Here is a 9,784-nt window from a genome sequence, read left to right as displayed (position 1 = left end):
TAAAGCAACTGCCTAAACTTATTTAACTGGAAACTCTCTGTAAATAATGTAATAAATGTCACTCTAAAAGGAGGGGCAGGAAACTTATAAAAACTTTCTATAGCATCTTAAGCAACACTACAAACTGTATAATCACCACTCTAATTCTTTCAGTAGTTGTAAATGTTTTAAGTATACATGAGTAAAATCCCTCATAACACCTGGTATGTGATTACCTTCAAAAGGTGAGTCTGATTTTAATTGTTCTTCTGTTGTCATGCAGCAAACATTCCCACTTCTTTCATTCTCATGTTAAGCCATCTGTTTAATAACAAGTTTTTAAAAGTCGTGATGGAAATAACTTGATATTTTTCTAAAATTAATGTGGCTTCTTTTGTCTGCCATAATGTAACAGGATGGAGTGTAGTTGCATGGTGAACTATGGTTTAACTCCTATTAACTGTAATTTAAAAAAAAAAAAAGGCCCAACAAGGAGAGACTTGGGCTTAATGCCAGACAAGGACTTAAGTGACTGACTTAATTGATGTTTCAGGTGTAATATGAAATAATGCTGATAGGAAGCATGACTGTCTAAGAGAACAGAGAACATGAGGCTGTTCCTTAACCTTTGAAGTTTTTGAACAGAGAAGCTGACAAAAGGCTTTTCCTTTCGACAAAGTAAAGCTTTTAAGTGTGAAAGAGTAAGAAAGCAAGCAATCTTTTTATAGAATAGGCTGAGGACTTTGGTTTTGGCCATGAAGGACAGATTGCTTTATGTATTTAGACAGTCTCAGGACTTTGGTATGGAGAGAAAAACTGCTTGGAGGAAGAAACATGGCCTGGCTTTGCTTAGTGTAGCTGTTGACAGGAATGTGAGCAACTGAAAACTGACACCTGCGTGAACATCGAGGCCAGTGGGAGAAGGAGGAAGAGAGGGAGGTGTGCTGGATTGGAGACACACCCCCCCCCCTTGTATCCTGTGATGAGATGTCAGGGCCCCCCTGCCACTCTTGGGGTTACTGGAAGAGCAGAGACCCACCCGCCTGTGGGGGACCCCTGGGACTCGGTGGGAAGAAGCAGCCCCTGTGGTTGTAGTTGTGTTGGGAGGACTGCAGCACAGGGGGGGACCCACACCGGAGCATCTTGAGAAGAATGCATCCTGTGGGGAGGACTCGCAGTCTCCCAGGAGGGGAGCCATGTGGAGTAGGGGGAAGAATGCAGAGGAGTGCTTCCCCCTACTTGGAGGAAGAAGCAGCAGGACTGACAGCACCCTCAATCCTCTGTCCCTGCAGGAGGAGGTAGGGATATCGGGAACAAAACTGGGCCCAGGAAGAATGGAGGGGTGGGGGAAGGTATTTTAAGATATGGCAACACTTCTCCCTGTCCCATTCTGTCTGTTGTGTTGGTTTTGTTAGTGTGTGAATTAATGATGTTCTTGTTTTCTTCCCCTAATAAGCCTGTCTTTTACCTGTAACTGTTAAGTGGGTGAGTGACTTTTCCTTGTCCTTATCTCCATTCCTGAGCCTTTTGTTTCATTTTGTCCTTCCCAGCACTGGGGGGAAGGGGTGAGTGAATGGCAGCATGGTGCTCGGTTGCTCTCTGGGCTCAATCCATGACACTATTAAAATCGTTTGTGGTGCTATACATGTGCTACAGGAAGCAGATTGATATAAATAAAAAATACCATTTTACAATAAATTTTTGAGATGCCGCTTCAAGGTATTATTTGTGAGCATTTTTTGTAGAGTGTAAATTAAAAAAAGGCTTCTTTAGATCTGTTTTAAGGCCTTTTAGATGTTCTACTAGTGCTATCTAATCCTTAGTTCCCTTGTATCTAGAGTACTTATTGAAGAAAGAGATTTTGTTTGTGTTTTCCTCTTGTGTCTAATTGCCCCTGGCAGAGTTGCATTTGTTTTTCTTAAGCTTTTAACAGTTTGACTGGAAGTAGTGACAAGCTTGGCAGAAGCATCCTGACCACGCTGGTTGTACTTAAAGGCAAAGTTTTTTTCAAGTGCAGACTGGTGCATTTGGAGACATCTCAAATTTAAGCTCAAGCTATTGAGACATTCTTAAAAGGTGACTTTGTTGCCAACAGACTTGGGATAAGGAGGATAGTATGGATAGTGAGACCCGAGTACCACATCAGACTGCAGACAAGTAATTTAATTTTACCCAGAGTAGGATTTAGTATGGGATGGGAATTCAGAGAAAAACAATTAAGTTGTGCAAAGGGAGAGAGTAATAGTTCACACGATAGTCCTGTAACCAGAGATTGCTTTCGTATTTTCTGTTGTGTTTTAAATGTGTGGGAAGGAATGTGAGGGTGGAATATGACAAGTATGTGCAAACTTCAGGATGCTGAGAGGAGAAGAGAGCTAAGATAAAATAATTGTAAATGGATTAGGGAAGGAATAGGAAAACTTCCTGAAAGTGATATCTTGAAGCTTGTGGTCAGTATCTCGAAGGATCCTTATCCTGCGGGACTTTCCAGATATTCTGGACTTTGAAGCATAGGTGATGTCTGCAGGAGGAGTAACAGTGCAGTAGCAAGATGACAGATGCGGAAATTCCTTGCCCTTGCTCAGTTTGTCAGCTGAAAAGTTGCAGCAAGATGATCTTCCTGCTTTTATAGATGGCCTTTGTAGGTATAAAAGCATCCGGCTTGTACTTCTGGTGCTCAGCTCTGTGCTTTGTGTTAAAAGGGACTGTTCTTAGTCCCAATGCAAATGGTGGAGATTGGAATGCTCTTATTGCTCATGAGGATACAGGTGACCCCATTGGAAAATCTCTCTGTATCTCCTGAATTTGACAGTTTTAAAGCAAAAGCCTTAAAAATATTTCCTTTAAAACATATCTGTAACAAATAAGGGTTTGGAGTGATTATAATCCAACCTTATGTGCCTGTTGAAGGAGGTCGCAGAGCAGCCTTTGCCAGCTCAAAAGCAAAGCAGTTTGTGAGATGTGACACTGTGCCAGAGATAAGTTCATAGTAATTCAGGAAGAAGGATGGTGAGAAACATCAGCTGTTGCAGACTTGGGTTGACCTTTATTCATTTCACCTCGAGATTTGGAATGTGTATTACTGCCGGAAGCTATTCTACTTAGTATATGTCACGGACAGTAATGCTGAGCTGACTTGCCTGCAGCCTTATTCAGTGATGCTGGGGTACAGGGCACGATAAAGCCTCAGGCATTCCAGTGGGTTGGATGGTACGTGGCTGTCAGAGCACTATTACATGTCATGCTGTGGGCACGAGTCTCAAATCAGCCTTTCAGTTACTGGATTCAAAAGTAATAAAAATGGCATTCTGCCAGGAAACCTGTTCTGTGTGATGAAGTCTACTAGTAAGAAAAAAACAACAAACAACTCTGTCAGTGTAGATGAAATGAGGTAATTGGCTCCAAGAAGCCTGGAGTTAGCTGCAATCATCTCTGCAGGTTCTGAGCTTTCTTAAACTACTCCGCAATTTACCTGAAGTAACTTTTGGTAGAAGCCCAAGCCATAAAATGGCATGCTCAACAGGCCAGCAAATATTTCATTAGCTCTGACAGACCCTGCAGGTATATTTAGGTGCAGCTTTACCAAACCGGCCAGGAGTGGTGTGAGACAAGGCCTGGGCACTGGGGTGTTCCTCGTGCTGAAGCTCTCTGCACTGGGATGGCCGCTGCGGGCGTGGAAGGAGTTCTCACAGATGTTCCACCTCTGAAATCCTGATGGCAACTGTTTTACCGGATTCCTGGTGTCCTGGGCACAGTGCCTATTTTGATGGGTGGTGAAGGACACCAGGAATGCAGGGTGGAGTCCATTACTGTCTCTGTGTTAAGGCACTTGCCAGTGATGCTGAGGGAGCTGCAGTGGTGTTTTTCTGGACTGCACTGTTGTCAAGAAGACCTGCTCTCCATTTGACTCTGGTCTCTGCTGTTGCTTTCTAAGGACATGTATTTCTACTTAAGTTTCTTCAGATGTGTAAATGATCTCTTAAAGGTAAATCTTCTGATAAAACCTTTTGATACATTACTCTTGAGTAGAATGCAGCTGAGTATGGTCTTGGTACAGAGGCTCTTAGAGCACAGTTAGCTGCTCATTAATGAGTCAGGGTGGCCTTACTCAAGATGCTACCTCAGATCCTAAAAGGAAAGGTGTTTGCAGGAAGGAATCTGTCATTTGTTTGCCTGTGGGGAAGATGTACTTGTGTGGGTTCTCTTGGACATGAGTCACTGTTTAAGAGCATGAATTTGCCTGAGAAACAAGTGGATGACTATAACTTCAAAACTATAGTCATGACCCCAAGGAACGAGTCAAATCTTTCATTCAGTTGATACGCTTAGTTTTAAAATAAGCAGTTGTAAATTGAGGTAAGATTGCTCTGCTGCTTTCTTGTGGTTTGTCTCTGGTTTTGCTAATAAAGACGCTGCTGTCTCATGCTTCAGGAGGAGTGTGTTTAACAGTGCCTTTGGTAGTTGCAGTTCACTGCATAATCTTGTCCTCCAGATACATTTCCATAGACCTTCTTTTGTTCAATATAGGTTGATTGAGGGATGTAAGCGTTAGGCTTATTTTGTGCTAGTTACAGAAGGTAAGATTACCATGAGTCTTCTGTGTTCTCAAGTAGCTAAGAAGCTTTTACATTACGGTATTTTATTAGAGCGGCTTTGGTTGCCCAGTGAAATAACGCTAGGTCATTGAGGGGTTTTCTGGCCTGAAGGTGCACAAGCAAATAGTAATAGGATATAGGTGTGTTTACAAAAGCTTCAATACTAGTACTGCCATAAAGGAAAACTCTCTTTCTGCATTGCAGATCTAGTCATATGTAGTTGGCTCGAAAGGCCCGTTTAGTGGAACTCTTAATATGCGTTAGGAAAACCAAGCACATACTTCTAGCCAATGGAATTTCTGATGTTTTTAAGTGAAGACAGGGATAGTTAAATGCGTTGTTGTTATCATTTGTAGCTCTTTGTGCCACACAAGCTCTCTATTCTTGTAACTTTAAAATCCTAAATTGGAAGTTCTTTGTTTAGCTGTATTACTTGCTGGAGTGAGTCTGTCTAAAGCATGTCAAAGAGGTTTGAAAGTCTAATCCATTGTAACATCCAGCCTACTATAATCTTGTGATTTCTGTAGCTGATGAGGTTTACTTTTTATGTGTCAGTTTAAACATCTCTTGATGTCTTTATCACAATTGTTCAACCTCACATGATGTATTACTGCAGAAAACTGTCTCTAGTTAAGAAACTAATAATGCTGTAAAGGATACAAGCTTAAACGTGAGGGAAATGATACTGTTAAAACACTTCCTTATTCATCTCTGAGTCTAAGCTGTTGCCTAGGCTGTCTGGATCCAGGTCTAGATATCAAGGTGTTCTCAAGATCCTATGTGAAGTGTTGTATCCACATGGAGGGAAGAGTAAGTTTTGGACCTTATGTTTTTATGTGAACCTGTTCCAGAGCAGCCTGCTTGGCTGGCTGTTTGCAGGACTGATGGGATTATGTGGTACAAGATGCACCTTGACAACAAAGGGAGCATTTATGCCAGGGCAGAGTAGGACTGTGTTCATTTAAGTAACATGACTACTTTGGAAGACTGGCTTGGACTTTGAGTTGTTTGAGGTTACAAGCTAGGTCTGGAATAGAAGGAGCTGCCTATTCTTCAAGGTCACAACAGAAGAAAAAATGCTTTGCTTTTCTTCAGCCTGCTCCTGGAATGTGAGAGTTTGGTGTGGTGACCTGCTGGCACTTGATTTTTCAAGTGTTGACATTACTGTATATGTTGGAGTGCCAAGAAATTTTCCATTGTTTTAAATAGGAGCAAACCACACAGAGCAACTTGGTTTATTTGCACATCTTGAAGACTCTGTACTGCAGAGTACATATTCTCTGGGTTGTTTGTGTAACAAGTTTGTGATTGTCTTTCTACTGTGAGAGATAGCATGTTTATCAGAAAAAAAAAAAAAAATTCTGAACTCAATTCCTTCAAATACCTTTTTAGTAAGAAAAATATTATTCTTGATGACCAGGAATATTTTCTGTGGTAATTGTTTACCAGTGAATCTAACTTGAAGGTTGTCTATTCATTTTTGGCAGGAATTTTAATTGTTTTAACTGTAAAAGAAGTCTTGAGATCTTTTTGGTTTTGGAGCCAGTAGTTAAACTCTTACTTTCCAAGAGCTGTCTCTGAAATGCCAGTAAAGATTTTAACCACTATAGAGGCAGTGACTATGGATAAAGATATAGGTAGAGTATGTGTATTCTACACATCTTGCGTAGAATAAACTCAAATTCACAATTTGAGGTAACTGATTTCAGTCTGCTGTAAATGTTTTAGTACCAAGTGGCATGGTTTGAGATGAAGCTGAACAGAATATTGGGAAAACTGTTCTCCTTAACCATCTGCTTAGTTGCAAATGAAAACATGTTCTTATGCCTGTGTAGGAAGACTAAGTGTGACAAAACCTGAGTCACACATGAACTTATGGTCACCAGCCACAAAGATGAAAGCATGCTCTAGTTACCTTTTGCAGCAGTCAAATGCAACTTAATATTGTTTTTTAAGTACTGTTCTTTCTGGAGGATGGAACGGGTTTATTTGTAAAAGTACTTGTTAACTCCGGTTAACTGTATCTTGGTTAACAACACATTTGTAACATCACTAGGGTACAACTAGGCAGAGAAAGTCTGGATGATGCAATCTGTCTCCTCTGTATTGCTGACTTCTGATCTAGGATTCCTCAGCTGGCTGCAGGTTACACTTTAAGCTTTCTGTGGAGCTGAATTATTTTATTCTGGGGGGTGGGGGAGAAGAGAAACTTGTTTTCCCACACCTCTTGTTCAGATGATACACCATTGCTGTTAAGTATTTCTTAGCTGACTCTCAAACCAACCCTCTGTTAATACAGGTTTTGACTTCATTGTGTTTGCTTCCCACAGGAGGAAAGTTGGGGCAATGAGAGCAAAGCAGCAACATGACTCAAGTGCATCTAGGGGTGGATGTCTCTCATTCGCTGTATCTGGTCATGTTGTCTCTGGTCCCTGAGATCTCCAGAGCCTTACACTTCACGTAGCATCTGTAAAGCCACTCTAGTGAGCAGACCAGACAGTGATGACTTTTTTTTTTTTTTTTTTTTTTCCTAATTGCTGTTAAGTCCTTCTGGCTTAGCAATAATTTTGATACTCAACTATGTTGGGACCTTTAATGTAGAGCTGGGAACTGTCTTCTAATCTGTTCAGTGCTCTGGGCTGTAGTGAGGTTTCACGTCATCTAAAAGCATTATGAGACTGGTGGTTTTGGTGGGTTTTGTTTGGAGTGTCATTGGAGAAACTATGGGTTATTTTAGTGAGATAAAATCCTTTATTTTTATTTCAATAGCATCACTAACTTACCAAATTATTCCTTTCTTGCAGAATAATAAATATTATTTTTGAAAAGTATAGCAGCACAGTAACTACATCCCACTCTATTACTACACAACCACTTCCTTCAGGAACAGGAAGAAACGTATGCTTAGTATAACACAGCAGCTTAGTTTATTTGGAAATATGTTTAACTTTGCTGAAGAGATTCAGTACGCCTAGGGGAAGGTACAAGAGAACCATGTGCTGGTAGAATTGGTGATTGTACAAATAGCACTTCAGCACTTCTGTTTTTCACAGTAGACCAAGATCCTTTCCTAAATATAGCCACGTTTACCAGTTCATAGAGAAAACAGCGTGTCAAATCCACCTTTTATTTTCTTCTTTTCTGATGCCTTGCCTGCCTTCTGAAGTGATAAATAGCCAGGATTTCCAGAAGAGATTTTTGGGTGCTTCAGTCAACCGATGTCCCTCTTTGCAGACAGTAACAGATATTTGAAAATCAGCTCTGAAATTATGCCAGTTACTCAATGTAGTCACCTAAAGATATTAATCTGATTTTCTGCTGGTTTTACATATGGGGATTGCATAATGAGCTATGTTTATAGGATAATGAAAGTTAAAGTCCCTTGTTGTTCCTGGGAATACTCAGTGGTTTAGTCTGACTTTTAAAAACAAGGACCAGGAGTTTTACACACCTAAATTTTAATTTAACTACAACCATTATGTTTGAAGCCATTAGGGCTCTGCTGTGTTCTGGATGGACAATACTGGAAGATAGTGTTGAACACAGTTAAGAATCTGACCTCACAGTCTAAAAAATCCAGGACTTTATTGCTAAGCAGCATCACTGACCCCTGTCTGAAGGAACCACTGGTGCACTGCAGGAAAACTGTTCAAACCCACCCAAATAAAAACTGAAGCATTGGCTAATTAAAAACAAAACAAACTTACAGAAAGAAAACTTTTCAGCTGAGCCGAGCTGGAACTTCTGAAAATGAAGTTCACTCTCACTAATACTGCTGTAGTTCAGGTCCCTTTGGGGCACTGGCTGCCAGTGCCTAACTATATACAAAGGGTATATATTCATACTTGCTGTTTTCAGTTTAATGGAAGGAGGGGGCTCTGTAGCCAGTTGTGAGTGTTGCATCCTAGAAATGTCTAGCTCCATTTCCTATTAATGAAATTTTTCCATACAAACCTACATTCTACCGATTTCACTTCCCAAGGGACTGTAGATTCTGTGCAGCATGGAGGGATAGCCCCAGTCAATAGCTCAGCGTGGTTTAAACAGTAAGTCGTCACCTATTGCCTTAAAAACACTGTGTGTGAAGTCCTTCCGGATCCTTTAATTGCCAGCATTCACAATACTTGGTTGTAACAGTTGATTCTCTTAAGGCTTTGGTGCTCCACTACAGTTTTTTTTCCTAACTTCCTTTTGCCTTGTTAATGGCACTAACACCTGCCTCTTGTCTTAAGATACTGATAATTCCTGGTGTCTTAACTGGATACCAGCAACTTCAAGAGGCTGTTAAATTTTACAGAACCCAGTGAGTGTTTCTTCCCCTCCAGCATGTATTCTCCCTTAAAAGCAGTTTTCCCCATAACTCTGTTAATGTATGCAGGTGCTGTACAGAGTCCAACCCACAGCAGATACAGTAGATACTAACAGCTACAGAGCTTAATGGGATGTTGTATGTATCAAGAAGGATGCAATAACTACCTATGACTATTCAGCCTTTGGATGTTTTGTCCTCGTTCCTGTGTCTTTGGTCAAAAATATTTAAAGTGCTTCATGTCTTGGTGGAAGCTGTCTGTGTTTTGTTCTGTTTTTCACTTTGATCCTTAAACCTTAAGGAACTTACTGACATATGTTCTTTATCTCAAGTGAGTCTGCAATACTGAAACAAATGATTCTGGAAACGCAGATGTTCTTCATCGAATCAGTCTGATGCTAGGGATTAGTCTTATTTGTACAAGAGTAGTCTGACTTCTGACAGTGTCTGTCTCCTCAAACCTTAATAAGATACTCTCTCTCTAAAAAATATTACTGTTCATCTTTTTTGGGTAACTGCTGTTAATTTTTTTTTTCTTCCTTTACTGTAACTGTGGTTCCTTTGTATGTAAGTGCACACTTCACTTAGCTGGCTTTACAAAATGGAAGTTCCTCTTGAAAAACTTTATTTTAGGAACTCTTTGCTATCTGTTTGTTATTTCTAAGCCTGAGATTTTTCACATTAGATCCATGTACATTTATTTTACTATTTACACCTATCACAGTACATTTATATGGAATACCATCACACAGACAAACCAGCTACTGACAGCTAATATAGATATTAGATTCCACAAGGCTTAATCTGCATAGAGACCAGAAACACATTTAATGGTGAAACACAGATAAGTCTTTCTGTATTTCCCTTAATTTTAAACCCATTTGTGTAGACTGTGATCCTT

General features: G+C 40.3%; 1 long non-coding RNA gene across 1 annotated transcript; it reads left to right on the top strand.

Moving 5' to 3' along the window:
- Nucleotides 1–2,159: 2,159 nt before the first annotated feature.
- On the top strand, nt 2,160–9,492 carry LOC113485538. Its single transcript, XR_003399443.1, has 2 exons — nt 2,160–3,964; nt 6,905–9,492. It is a non-coding gene; the product is annotated as an uncharacterized LOC113485538 (long non-coding RNA).
- The last annotated feature ends 292 nt before the right edge of the window (nt 9,493–9,784 follow it).

The sequence above is a fragment of the Athene cunicularia genome (assembly GCF_003259725.1).
Source record: "Athene cunicularia isolate RWA chromosome 14 unlocalized genomic scaffold, athCun1 chr14_part1, whole genome shotgun sequence".
NCBI lineage: Eukaryota > Metazoa > Chordata > Aves > Strigiformes > Strigidae > Athene > Athene cunicularia.
Note: the sequence above shows the minus strand (reverse complement) of the source record. Positions and strands in the feature narration are given on the sequence as shown.